Source organism: Chiroxiphia lanceolata, chromosome 1 (assembly GCF_009829145.1).
Source record: "Chiroxiphia lanceolata isolate bChiLan1 chromosome 1, bChiLan1.pri, whole genome shotgun sequence".
Lineage (NCBI taxonomy): Eukaryota > Metazoa > Chordata > Aves > Passeriformes > Pipridae > Chiroxiphia > Chiroxiphia lanceolata.
In genome coordinates this window covers 86,950,276-86,962,351 of record NC_045637.1, presented here as the reverse complement: position 1 = coordinate 86,962,351, position 12,076 = coordinate 86,950,276, and positions in this window count along the sequence as shown.

Sequence of the window (12,076 nt, the reverse complement as noted above, 5' to 3'; positions counted from 1 at the left end):
GAAATGGGAAGGGATGCATTTTGAATGGGTTTCTTGGAAAAGAGGCTTGCTTGGTCCTGAAAAAGCTGATACAACTCCCTTCTGCAGACTTTTCATTTCTATCTATAGAATAACAGTCAAACAGAATTTGTTAATGTAAATAATAAATTATTGAGGATCCTAATTCTTTTACACAGTATGTTTTTAAAATATATTTTAATGAAATAAAATAAAATAAAACTCACCTTCAGTACACTTCTACTGCTTAAAACAGTGGTTTCATTTTTTTTTTTCCTTTTCATTTGAGGGCACTTTCCCAGACATGTCTAATCCTCTTTTTTTTTTTCTTATAGTTTTGGAAACATGATGAGTTTTGGCAATTAATTTATGTGCTCCATGTGCTACTCATACTGTAGACATGGTGTGTATCCATATGGAACCTCTCTGCCTAGCTGTTGATCTTGTGTCTAGGTGTGTGTGGTTTAATGCCACTTGGTTTAGTGGAGGAATTCTGCATTTTCAAGACCATCAGTGAAATCAAACCTGGCAATTATTTTTTTTGAAAATAAAGGAGATCGTAAAGGTAAATTTCTAGAATAGAGATATGTTATCACTCATGCAAAGGCTTTCTGAGCAACCTCTTGAATTAGAATCGGGAATGGTTTTATTTGTTTATTTGTTTTACTCTCATTAGTTTTAACTCCTGTCAGTTCTTCTAGTTAACCATGGTGAAGTAGAAATAGCATCTAGTAGATGTGTGCACTGGAGTGGGTGTTGGACTATTTTATTTCAATTCCTGACCTTGCTGTCAGCCTACCATGTTTCTTTGGTCTCCCTATCACTGAGTTTTCCTTGAGTAATATTTTGAAAAGTAGTGTCATTGGCTTGTGATGCAGTATTGTCCCCTGATTCATTTGAATTTTTCTATGAATTATTAACCACATGATAACTACTTATCTTTTAAAGCACTTTAAAATGTATGTATTAAAAAATAAATAGATAAGTATTGCTAATTTTTAAAATGTACAACCAAATTCCTCATATGAAAACCAGCTGAATGCCAGAGCCCCATGAGGGCTGGTGGAAGCAGGGGCTCCCATGGGGCTGTCAGGGCAGAACTGGGCAGCCAGGGTCTGTCCCACCACCCTGCCAGGAGCAGGGAACCAGGGCAGCCTCAGGCATCAGGGACCTCCCTGAGGATGAGGATGGACTAAGGACAGGCCAGGACGTGGGTCTGCTCTAAGGAGTGTGAAACCAGCCTTGCTGCAGTGTTCCTGGGGCTGAGGGGGCTCACATGGTGACCTGTGCCATGGGCAGGTGTGGGAAACCCAGGGGCCGGTAGGGACAGCCAGACCTGCGGGTGCCCTTGGGGCCCAGATGCTGAATGCTCAGGATTTTTGTCCTGCATGTTTTGGATTTTTTTTTTTTTTAATTTATTTTTGCCATGTACTCTTATATTCTGAAATATGGTGCAGAATTCAGTACTTGCTGTGTTATTGCACCCAAAGAAACCAACAAACATCAGTCTTTCATCCTTTAAGAAAAATGTAGCTGAAATAAAATTTCATGGTTTAGATTTATAAACAAGACCTCTCCCCTGTTCAGGCATTGTAGCAGGCAAAATCCCACATGCCCAGATCTGCAGAGCCCTGTGAAAAATATCTTGGGACGTGCAAAGTGCTGCCATCCAACTGGGTGATTGGTCTGTGGTTCTTCAGAAACATAACAGTTAACATGTAATTTTTAGAATTTTTTATTGGTTAACCAATTGATGACTCTAATGGAAACGAGTGGCACAAGAATTTTATCCCCAAACTCCTCTCCACCATGCAAAGATACTTCCTATATAAGAGCTGTATTGTTAAAAAGCTGGTCTGTATTGTCTCTGCAGCTTTGGCTGCTCCCTTTGGCACACTGCTTGGGGGTCACATGTACCGGTCCTGGCTATTAGCTTCATGAGCAGAACAGAGTTGAAGTATGCTGGTATCCAGTGAAGGAGCAGGAGGTATGTGTCTCTTGGCAGGAACAGTGATGACAAAATCATTCGGTTTTTATTTTTCGAGTCATGAAATATGCTGGCATTATGATGTTGCCAAGTCTTATAAGAGTTAGGGAAGAGAAAGTGTATCACACTATGCTATGTTTTGTCCACCAGTCTATTATTTTTTTGTTACATCAAATACTTTTTGAAAGCTCGGTCTTGGATTCCAAGGCCATTCTTTATAACAGCAATAATCTATAGCTCAGCAACAAACTAAAAAAAAAAAGAAAAAACAAAAGAACATTTTCTAATGGCTTACTGTAATAATATCCATTCTTGTTCCAGTCAACTATCTCTGAACTCCATTTCCCACACATACACAAATTTTCAGGCTATTTTACCTATCATCTTTCATCAGTGTAACTGCTTTCTTATGGAAATGTTCACACCCTGAAGTGCAGTTCCCAAATTTTATAGCACACAGAGCATTCCCATTTTCAGTGCTGTCAGGTAATTTCTTCTAGCTCTAAAACCATTCTCATTTTAATTAACTTTGTTAGTAATACATGCTTTGGGGGATTCAGGGTAAGGGCAAAATACCAAGGTAATATACATAATATATCTAGATTCAACAAATGGAGAATTTGCATTTACCTAAAAGTCCATAGCAGTAGTGAAGATATGGAAATTGCTGGGATGCATTTACTATTGAACTGTATGAATTCAAACTTTCTGGGCTTTCCCAATCCCTGTTATCATCTCTGTATTTCTTACAAATGATGTATATAACCCCACCGTGCCCTGTTGAAAGAAAGAACAACTTGAACTTCGGTGTCACAGAACAGGAGATGGGACTCTGAGAGGTGGCTAAGACAGACTTTTTCAGGGATTAGTTTTTGTCTTGGCAGGACATCTAGCAGGCAGATGCCTTGCACCATAGTAGAGGAGTTGCTACAGACTTGGTTGTTGTTCTTCACTTTAAAGGCTGCTGTTAGGGGAACCTGCCCAGGTAAGTATTTGGAGAAAAGCTCCCTATTCTCTAAAGATACCTTGTCTAACTCTGCAGAGTAGTAAAATTAATTTTCTGTTGTCTTGTGAGGCTACCTACATGTCTGTGGAGATCTGGCTGGTATGAGATTGTCTCTCAGCTGCACAAGGGCCCACTACCTCCAGAAAGTAAGTACTGGATTACACCTCAGCCCCAACCTGGGCTGTGGAGATGCCTTCAACACCCATCTTCTAGTCCTCAAATTCTCTTAAACAATTTTTAGAAACTTTTAGATAGAAATGACAGCTGATATACTGTCAAGAAGAAAATCCAAATGTGAACACTGAATTTTGATTAAAAGCATCCCAGCATCAGCTCTGTGTGTGTTTTTTCAAGTGAACTTCAAAAAATAAAAGTTATTAATTAAAATCTTTTACAGCATATGTTGGTGCTCCATGTAAAACCTTGCATGTCCCTCTGCTACAGCTGTTTCTGACACAACCTGGCAAAAACACTTGGTGTGAGTTGCAATGTGTGTGTTTATAGGGCTCTGTGAACCACTGAGACTCCTTTGGCTGCCCTGGGATCTGACAGGAGGCTCTCAACTCCTTGGAGGCACTTGGTCCTCTCTACAAATCTCTTTTCAGTAACCTTAAAATGCCTCCAGTGTTCTGGGGGGCTCCAAGCAACTTTAATAATTTCCATTAGTAAGTGACTTCATTTAGCATTGTAGTTTAGTTTGGAAACCGTCTGCAAGTAATCTTGTTTCGCTGTATCACCTTGTACTGGGCAGGCTGGAAACAGAAATAATTACATGTACCAGAAGCCAACTTTGTCATGTAAAATGAAAAAACAAAAACATCAGCACCACCACCAGCAAAACAACCATTGTCCATTTTTTCCCTTGTTGCCATTAAAATTAGGTTGAACAGATTCCATGACTTTTGAATGAACATGTACTCATTTCAAAAAAGAAATTTCCTGATTTTTGCCAAGTTTCCTTTTGTCTCATGGGAGCTGGCTTCAGCAGTTTAGCACAGTGCCACAAGCTACATTCAACCATCTTGAAGTGACCTTCAGATAGAAAAACAACCAGTGGGTGTATGTGGGAGGAGGGGTCAGAAAGCACTGGGATGACTTGGAAGGAGAGGGACTGATAAATAAGGGAAGGATTGCAATGCAAACAGAGGAGATCTCCAGGAATAGTTTCAGTCTTAAAGCTGCAATAATTCATCTTTGTCCGAGTGGAGCTGGGCTTGTGTGCTCATGTATTGGCAGTGTCCAGGTACTGAATCATGCAGATCCTCACCCACCATTCTGCAAGGAACAGTATTAGCCCCAGCTGGTTTTGTTGAAAGGAGGAGATGTCTGATCAGGTGCCTTTGCATAAGGTGAATGTGCTGAACTTTTGGAAACGGACGTTTTGCAACAACAAAATTTATTATGATTGCTTCCTTAAAGCACCGCTCAGATCATATAGAGGGTTTAGTAATTCTGTTTCAATTAGTTCCCCGTGCACCTTATAGTGTATACTTCATGTCTATATGTGTAGGATTAAATATGCAGGTGGCTGCAGGTGAGGGTGCTCACAGCTTGGATTGCCTTGACCACCCACAGCACCTGGGACCTCACCCACACCCTCTCACCAGGGGCTCTGCTTCAGCTCAGCCCAGGGCCTTTAGCGTTCCTAAGATGAACTACAAGAGTAGTTGAGCCTAGACCTGCTCCTGAGCTGTTGTGGAGGTTTCCTGGGCTGCCCTCTGACGTGATCAATGTAGTGCCTGATGCTCACTGGGTGGCTGTTGGGAGGTACTGTTTGGAGGTTGTGGTGTCACCACCGTGCTTTGTTCACAGTGAGTTCCACTGTTTTGCTTATTGTTATAAACCTCATCTTTACAAGCATTCCTGATATAAGCATGATTTTTCCTTTTATAGGGACTCAATTCCCAGGGATGTCTACAGAGACTGCATGGGTGGGAACGTACTCTTTGTACAACATGTGAGTTAATAGTATAGTTAGCTTGTTCCGGAGAGTATGGCTGCTTGATGACTCAGCTGCCAGAAAACACTGATGTGACATTGATATTTATGATAAATGTTGCCCTGGTTTTTAGAATAAAATGACAACATCTATTGACATGTAGCTTCCAAAAAATATCAATTTACAGGCTTTGATGACTGGGAGATTTGCTTGTGTTCCTTTCTGATTCCAGCCTGTATTGGTAGAAAATTTATCAATGGGTAGTTCACTTGAAACATTGGCATCCTCTCTCTGTAGACTTAGTAAATACCTAATCCAGCAAACAAGCTGACATTATAGTAATCACAAATTTGAACCCATATTGGCATTATAAGCTGTAGCTCTAGGTAGTAAATACGATCATTGCTGGAGAGAGAGTGGAGGTGTTCCCTGGCAGGAGGTCCATAAAGGTCAGGGCTTTGATAGGTGGGACAACACTATGGAGCCTGCACAATCACTGGTGCTGGTCATGATGAATGGCCAAGCAATACATTTCTCAGAAAGAACAATTTTGATCTCCCTTCTACTTAATAACTACTGAAGTGCAGATGGGAAAATATCAAAATACCCCGGGGTTTAGTTGTGAACAGGCTAAGAGGGTTGGGAGTACCACTCCTCAAGTCGAGGAGACAACAGGGACATTTAACCCATCTGCACTGAAACGTGCAGAACTGCAGTTTCTGAGCTGTGAGAAGACTCATGATTAAATTTGTCTCCTTTGTGCTTAACAACCTGAGAATTGATAAAGGAAAGGTGGTAAGTCGGCTGTGGAGGATGGGTGATTAGATGCATGATTGAGGGGAGAAGAAGATGGCAGGTAATGGGTATAAGTGGATGTTAGTGAAATGAGAGCAAGAATGCCAGTCAAGGGATACAGTAACAAGTACTATAGCAATATATGATGAACCTACAAGACTTCAGCTTAATATGTCTGAAGCATTTGCACGGAGAACAGACATTATTTTTCATAAAGGTACAATGCCAGACAGGATTTTTACGAAGCAAGCAACAGGGCAAAGAATTATACATCTCAATGAGTCAGAAGAGAGTTGCAGAGCAGTTGCAAGATCCATTAATAGCTGTGAAGGAGGATGGATATCTTTCAGTTTATATGCAATTAGATGCCCTCACTTGGAAACCTCCCCTAACGCATTTATTCGTTTGAAGAGGGAAATTATGCTCCTTGTACATGGTACTGTTATCATTCTGGTCAGTGAAGCAGCCTCCAACATAACACACATCAAATGGGACTCCAGGCTGCTGTTCTAAAAATACCTGTCCACAGCTTATCACTGCAGTGGAGGGCACAGCTACAGATTAGAAACATAGACACCCATAGCACTTCCGAATGTTGAATTCTTGATTAAAGGAGATGTATGTGGCACATATTTGGAAGAACTGTTACTCTGGGAAAATTAAAGCCTGTAGTGAGCTTTCTAGAGCATAGGAATGATTTTCCCAGGTGGTAAATGCAGCTTCCCACCTGGCTGTTGCCACAGTTCAGAAAGTGGTGAAATTGAATTTATGCTTAGATCAGGACTCAAGACGTCTCTGCTCTGCACAGTCCTACATGGTATTTATATACCAAGTTATGCCCAAATAACTCACCTCTAAATTGGTGTCAGCACAAGGCTTGTAGCAGGGTCTACTACCCAGTCACCCACCTTAAATCTGCAGTGTGGTCCATGAAATGTAAGGCTTGTTTATGATCTCTCTTTAGAGATCTAAAAATCTCTCTTTAGATCTGGCACAACAATTTAAACCTTTAGAATTTCAAGGACCTGAGAGAAAGGATATGACATGCAATGAAAAATACTGATTCCATAAGGCCTCTTCCTGTGACTACAACATGTTGTCTACTTTTATGTAGTAAATATTAAGCCCTTTCTGGTAGTCTTTTGGACCAGAATTCCAAGTCCTTATTCCATTTAATCTGCAGAGCTGAGGACCATCTTGTAATCCATTTTAATTATTATTATCAATAACCTTTCCCATATTCTGGATAGATACAGTATGAAATTCCCTGTTCAGAAGCCAAGTCAGGACACTCAAATGCAGGATTAATGCTAAAATTTGAAAGTGACAAAATCACCATGCTTGTTCTCATTTCACCCTGTTAATGCCAGTGCTGCTTAATCTTAGAGATGACACTGGAATCTGATTTAAGATAAATATTTTAGGCAGCTGAGCTAAACATTAACAGACATGAATGTGGGTATGCCAGCTTTTTTTAAGGGACAAATGTTGCAGGGAATTGTGTTTTATTAAGTGTAACTGACATGAAAGGGCTGGGGGGAGAAAACATGAAACTTTCAGGTACAGACTTCCTTCATAAGCTTTACTATAATCCTAAAATCACTACCAACAATATCAGTTTAAAAAAAACAACCCACAAATAGTGTTTCAGCCTCCAGGCCTGGTTTTCCATATATCATTATGGCAAGGCTTTTCTTAAGACAATTTTCACCCTGAACAGTTTAATTATAAGAAGACATATTCTAATTTTTCTTTTTTTCCCCCTGATGCTTGTATCAGTGTTTTTCTCTCTACTTCTCTCTTGTCACTTTACCACTAAGAAAGGTGCAACAAAAGAGAGAGGAAGGAGAAGGGGAAAAAACATGTATTTTAAAACGCAGAGCACTGTAAAACTGCATTAGTTTTCTTAAATAGAATCAGGAAAAATGACAAGGTATTTTAATATCATAGGTGGGGTTTATGTCAATAAAACCTGGTGTTTTGATGACCTGTCTTTCCAAAGTGCTCTCCCTGCTTCTGTGGCCCTTGCAGAAGTTCACTTACAGCTTGCTGAAACATGACTATAGAGCTTAGATTGTCTTTTATTTTTAACATTTTGTGCCTCTACGTGTACCTCAACACACAGTTATAAAAACTGTATTAGCGTTCTTTTTTAAGGCCATTTGATAATTAGTACTGTAGCAGAGAATTTTCTAAAGCGTAGTCAGTGGAAGACTGCAGGCCAATTCCTTTGTAGCTTGGCATAGTAAAATTGTTGTCAAAACACAGATTTTTTTTTTTCCTTTTTTTAAAGGAAGACCTGCTCGCTGAGGCTACAAGCTGGCTACATTGACATGGGCCTTGTAATGTATTATAGTCACTAGTAAATTTTTGTTACTTCAGAATGAAAAGCTGTTTTCTGCAAGTTGTTAAGTGTGTCTTTACAAGGCTTAGGGATGATATCTGTTGCCCAACCATATACTAGTGTGTTTATACATGTTGAACACAGAGAAGGACTATAATCTTTTCTATAGAAGATTTTCTACAGAAAAGCTCATCTTGTTCCTGCTCTGTAAATGAAGCCTCTTTCTTAACTTGCTAAAGTCAATGGCAAACTTCCAAGTTTTCCCAGCTCCAGTCAGGGCTGTTGCTGACATTTGTTACAGGCAGGGAGGGAGGGAGGGAGGAAGGAAGGAGCATTCTTTTGTTCTCTGGAGAAAAGTTTAATCCCTTTTTAGAGCAAGAGAGACTGACAGGGAGCAGTTAAGCAACCAGATCAAGGTCATGCACAAAGAATGTGTGTGGTGTACACAGCCACTGAGCCTCCTCTGCTAACACCAGAATAAACTGGAGGTCCCCTTTCTCCTCCTCTCCACATCTCACTCCAAAACCATTCCTCAGGTTTAATCATCATGAGTTTGAAACTTATTATTATAATATAATACAAATATGAAAATCAGATATGAAAATGAACTGGTCCTCCTTCCAGCCTGTCTGCCATGTAGCAGTGAGCCTGAGGCTGCTGCACAGGGGACAGGAAGCCAGGAGAGAAGGTGAAGTAAAGTAGGTAGGACAGTGCCTTCACTATGGGTCACAGGCAGAGAGGGCAGAGTCAGTTGGGTGATGATGACCAGGAGCAGCCTGGAGTCCAACTTGTCAGATGAGTCCATTGTGACAAGACTGGGAAGTTATGTTACTGGATCAGGGTCTGGATTTGCGAGGGGCAAGGGTGGACACAGGGCCACCTACAGCATAGCTCGGGCTGGGTCAGAGCAAGGGCTTGAGCTTAAAACTCTGGAAGGAGCAGAGGCCCCCATTAAGGTTTCTCCCAGCTCTGCTCCCAGCAATCAGGTTCAAGGTCACACAGCTGCACCGTCTCAGAGATGGCCTTGGGCAATGGCTGTCAGAGCCCTGAGAGGAGGAGGAGAGTCTGCAGGGCCTTACACCAAGAACAAAAAGCTCACCAGAAGGCTGGTGGAGCCAGCTGTTAGCCATATGGACAAGACTGCTGCAGAGATGATTATTTGTGTTTGTTTACTGTAGAAGAAGTTGGGGAGATTCCCTATGCCATTATTTTTAGCAGTGATTCAGCAAATGATAAGCCTAAAATTTGAATTAATTATGGAACAGATTGAGGTACAAATAAAAAAAATTAAAATTAGCTGATTGCTAGGGCTGGTACTAATCACTCAAGTGCTCTGGAAAAGCTCAAGGGTAGACTGAAAAATGATCTGCTGAATTTGAGAGATGGATAGTAAGATAGCAGATGAAATTCAGAGCAGGTAACTGTAACTCCTGGGTAAAAGTAATCTTGGCTTCACGTGTAGTATTCTGAGCTAAGACTTTGTTATTGTAACATAAGAGTGAAATTGTGGGTTTATAATAGTTCCATGAAACCATCAGCTTAGTGCTCAGTAGCAATGCAATAAAAGATTAAATATTATTACTTTGTGGAAAGACAACAGAGATAAAAAAGGTGTACTGCTTGTTCCCAAGGTTCACTCCCTCCAAGCAGTTCTGATCCTCTCATCTCAAGATGTATTACAGCAGAAGAAATTCTGAAGAAAGGTAATGTGTGTGAGCAAAGGTATGAGATGATCTCTTTCAAGGAACAGTTAAGTAGGCTGAGCTTTACATTATCCTTTTCCAAGGGTGGATGGATGATATGATAGAGATCTACAAAACTGTGACATAGGAGGGAGGGGAACAGAGATTGACTGACTTATTTCTTCTCACATGAGAACAGGGGCTCATCAAGTGACACTAGTAGGCTCAATGCAAACAGAAGGTGGTTGTTCGTGTGGAGTGAACAAGGCTTCTTGTACTGCCTGCCAGAGGATGGTTTGGAAAGGAGCCTGGAAAAGTGTTTGGCATAGAGCTTCTTTGAGCTTTACTGTCTAGATAAACCAGGGAATCCTCTAAGGCTGGGGAGAATATTAGGGTGAAAGTGCCTTCCAGTGATACTTGTTTTTTTACCTCATGTACAGGTACTGTTGGAGGCCGAAAACTGAACGAGGTGGACCAAGGTCTGCTCAGATATGACTCTACCTTTGTTATGATTTTACTCAGGAGCATACCTTTATTTTTTATTTCTGAAGACAAAAATCCAAGTTATTTTTTTGAATTCAAAGTACATCTGTCCTAGATGTGATACAAGGTTGTTATTTACTCATAAAACAGAGGACTTTGTCTAATGCTAACTGTCCAGTGAGGAAGGTAACCAGCCTGACAGTTAACCCTCCAGCATGAAAATACTGTGGTTTTCTCCTGTCTTGCATTTATGAAGATAAGGTGCTGTCTTTCTCTTTGTGTACAACCTTTTTAAAGTGTTTATTCCTTTACATCCTTCTGCTTTTGCGTTTTGAGGGAATTTGCCATGAGTGGTTTCCATGGTTACAAGGATATGGCTGCTCTTGGAGTGGGAAATCTGCAGAGAGCAAATACAAAAACCGGTGCATCTGGGACATGGTAAATGTGCTTTGTATCCGTAATGGCCATTCCGCCCTAGGTAAAAGCCAATATGAAATTGGAAAAATAGAGGTTATTCTTAATCCCCTTGTCTTACTGTGAAATGTAGCCCTCTCCTTTACAATTAGGTCTTTTTAGATTGCTGAAAGCACTCTGATTTCTGTGGTCTCTTGAGTATTAAAGGGCAGGAAACAGGCTATGTTGCAAAATATGCTACTAAACCAAGTTGTGCAGTTTTCTTGTGTAAGAAAGAAAAGGGCTTTCTCTCTCTTCTTCAGAATTGTACAGTTCAATTTTGGTTTTTCCTCCAAATAAAATGGAGGAAAAGGCTGGAGTTTTGGCAGAGATGCAGTGGTTCTCTCCTTGTCTTTGCACTTAGTAGCATGGGCAAATACTTGAGACTCTGGCCAGCTCTTTAGAGCATTTGGTTCGTTGAACCCAGGAATAATGCTGGGCACATCTACAGGGGTGCAGAGCATCTTCTTATGAAGAAGCTGTATTGAAACACAGAGTTTGTTGTAAACCTGAAGCAAGCCTTGGTTCCATGACTGTCACTGAAGGAACCACTGGCTCTGCTACAAAATTTGAGGAAGCCTTCACCACAAATGCAGAGGGTGAGTTAGCATGTCTTTCTGAAAAGGTCAGTACAGAGCCTCTGCACACATTTGTAGACTGGAGAGAGGAGCTAGTGGATAACTAATCCACCCTTTACAAAAACTTTTTATTCTGTAGTCGTAATTGCCAATCGGGTAACTTTGGTTAATGTTCTCCTGCAAGTCCTGACTGTAGTGAGGAGAAAGGGGAAAGAAAAAGTAATAAAGGAAGCAAAATCCTACATTAGAAAGTAAACTTGGTGCCTTCTCTTCCTCCACAGAGTTTAACTGTAGCACTTTAACACAGAATTGATTATCTGAGCAAGCATCAACACAAATTTCAAGGTGAGTGCAGCTGCATCTCATGGATATTGATAAAAACACTCAGGGGACAAACTGATGTTCCAGGCAAGACTATCAAAGAATTTATTCTAATTTGCTCTATTTTCATTAATTATTATAAGTCCTTCATTTAAGTACAATCAGACGTGAGACTTTTGGCTAAATACACGCAAAAATCCATCTCATTTTTAAAACATATTTTTTTCTTATAAAGCCCAAGTTGCAGATGTCTTTTTGTTTGCAACATCTGCAATACAGCTCTACAGTACTTGAGAAAAATAAAATGAGTTTTTGATGGAAGAAGCGGCCAACCATTTAGGGGAGCTCACTGAGCAGTAGAACATCGCAAATGGCCATAAATATTCAAATCCCAAAGCAAGATATTTACAGGCTTCTATGTTTCAATAAAATTATTAAAATGAATGCCTCACTATTTATAGAGGGTGGCAGCTTAACACCATAAGATATTC